The following is a 2965-nucleotide window of genomic DNA, read 5'->3' as shown; positions in this document are numbered from 1 at the left end:
AAAAAAAAAATTAAAAAAAAAAAAGAGTTACGCCAGCTACAAAATAGAATACCTTAGTTCTCTGTTTCAGAGATAGTCTTAATCGGAAAGACACTGTTAATAACGTAAGTGCTTCAGGATTATTCACCAAATTTATAAGTACTTTTATGGCTTTCATCTGAAGATTATTACTTGAACTTTACAAAAGGATGATTGCTTTGCTTCACTGAGAAACATTACTTTCTGGCGAGTCAAGATGTATCAAGATGAGGGATATTTTTATAAAAACAAATGTCTATTTTTTTCCTGGCCAACTTTTCTACTCAACAGAATTAGTGCACTACTGTTCACTTGTAGGAATCCTGATGAGACATGCAATTACCTAGTTACCAATTAACATAAAGAACATCCTGTGGAAATTCGGGATGCCCTAATCAGCTGGTCTGCAGAAAAACAACGCAACACACAGGCAGGCATCAGGGAATTATGAGAAATATCTGGAATCACTGTCCATATTTTCTTATCCTTACACATTTTTCCAGCTATTTGTCTTAAATTTAATACACAGTACAGTATGAAGTAGAAATAGACCCAGGGTTATTAGATCAGAGAAACTGATCAGGATAAATACGCCCTATTCATTTCTATGAACTGATTGCTTACTGGGTAAGAAGAGAATGTAACTCCATACCACAATAGGATTTGTTCCCACTCAGTTTAAGAACAGATTACAAAGTAAGCCCTTTTATAATTGGTGAAATTAAATTCCTGAGTATTTAGTAAGAACAAGGAAGATTTTATTTGCACAATATTCTCATAAAAGTAAAAACCAATTGAGTCCACCTTCCATCCATATCTGGATCTAACATTTCCTTCAACAGGTGGTGATAAAGAGGCCACAAGGCACTCAGAGAAGCACAGCAAATAAGTAGAAAGAAGTGATTTACATGGAGAGTTCAAAAGAATTTCTACCATTTAGTTAAATAATACCTAGAGTCCAGACTCTTGTGACCCTGCAAATGCTGGGAAAGAGGATTTACAGCGAGGTTGGGCGGGGCTGATGTTACATAAGAAAGCAGCCACTGAGCCACACACACTGCCAGATGCCAGGTCAGCCAGGAGCTCAGGGATCCAAGGCCCTTCTCAGACTCCTGGAGCAGCGATTATAGAGTTCAGCCATTTAGGACAGTGTGACAGAGTGGCGGCAGATGGCCTCTAGCAGAAATAAGTTTTGAATCTGGCTCTGAATCCCACCCTCACTAGTGCCTCTAGAATGTCATTAAACTTGAGGAGAGGAGTGTCAGAACCAAGACAAAGAACTGTCTTTGGATGAGGAGGTGTTTCTGTCCACATGCTGTGCCATGCAGGACGTGAGAGGGGATAGGGAGGTTTCACACGTGTTGTAGGATGATGGGTTCTGCTATTATAAGATCAGTTCTCTTGATATAGTTACTGTTTCTGAGAACAATCAGAATGAATCACCAGCCTGTCAGCACTTCTTTCTCCTCCTTACCTGCCTCTGGCTGCAGTGAAGTGCTGGGTTGAAAATGTGTGAAGTGTGTGCACGTGCACACATGAACACGTGCAGGTATGATGGGAAGGGGCACACGGGTGTGTACGCAGTCTGTCACATAGGGAAGCAGTTCAGGGCCCAATAGCTTGAGGCCTCTGAGATGAGTTTACTTGTCCTGAAGAACAAGGGTGAACAAAGGCAGGGTTCTCGTGGTGGTGACAGCAGCGGGGTGCATGTCAGTGGAGGCTCAGAAAGGGAAAAGTTAAAATGAACTATGAGGTCCAGGGATCAGGACAATAAGAAGGAGTCAGGTCAGTGGAGATAAATTAGGCCTGATCACCTTGAAGTTTGGGAAGAGAGGTGGAATCAAGGAGATACACAGGCTTATCCTTCAAAGCTCCCTAGAAAATGTGGAAAAATTAACTCAGCATTGAAAACAAATGTTTGGACATTTTATGTGTGTTAGGGCGTGCATATGGTGACCAAGAATGTCTGGAGGTGACCAGAGATAACCGTGGCAGAAATATGAGAACCAGTAAAAGCCAATATTTCCTGGAGGATATCAGCAATTGCCTGTGTAAATTTAAGCACTGGCCTGTCTGTGAACATCTGGCTAACTTTAAGACATAAGGAAAACAAAGGAATTCATTACTCCCTGGGGGCTGAGGACAAAGCCAGGGATCTGGTCCAGCCTTCCCCATAACAAGACCAAGACACAGAGGCATATGAAGACCAGGAACATAGTTCTCCAGTTCCATCCATGTCGTGTTCAGATAAATAAGCCAGGAAGAGTATGGTAAACAGGCATGTTCTCACTCATATGTGGAAGCTAAAAGAACTGACCTCATAGAAGTAAAAAGTACTACATAGGAGACTAGAGGCTAGGAAGAGGAAGGGTAAGGCAGAGATAGGGGGATATTTGATACAAGGATACTAAATTACAGTTAAATAGGAGGAATAAGTTCCAGTGTTCTACACCACTGTACGATGACTAAAGTTAGCAATTACATATTACATATTTTCAAATAGCTGGGAGGAGGATATTGAATGTTCCCAACACAAAGAAATGATAAATGGCCAGGTGCAGTGGCTCACGCCTGTAATCCCAGTACTTTGGGAGGCTGAGGTGGGTGGATCACCTGAGGTCAGGAGTTCGAGATCAGCCTGGTCAACATGGCGAAATCCTGTCTCTACTAAAAATACAAAAATTAGTGGGATGTGGTGGTGGGTGCCTGTAATCTCAGCTACTCGGAAGATTCTCCTGAGACAGGAGAATCGCTTGAACCCGTAGGGCGGAGGTTGCAGTGAGCCAAGATCGCACCCCTGCACTCCAGCCTGGGCAACAGAGTGAGACAACGTCTCAAAAAAAAAAAAAAAAAAAGAAAAGAAAAGAAAAACGATCTGTGAATCACTGTTTCTTTTCCAACATTTTATTGTGACTTTTTTTTTTTTTTTTTTGAGATGGAGTCTCGC

Source organism: Colobus angolensis, unplaced genomic scaffold (assembly GCF_000951035.1).
Source record: "Colobus angolensis palliatus isolate OR3802 unplaced genomic scaffold, Cang.pa_1.0 Scaffold5, whole genome shotgun sequence".
Classification (NCBI taxonomy): domain Eukaryota; kingdom Metazoa; phylum Chordata; class Mammalia; order Primates; family Cercopithecidae; genus Colobus; species Colobus angolensis.
This window is presented reverse-complemented; position numbering follows the sequence as displayed.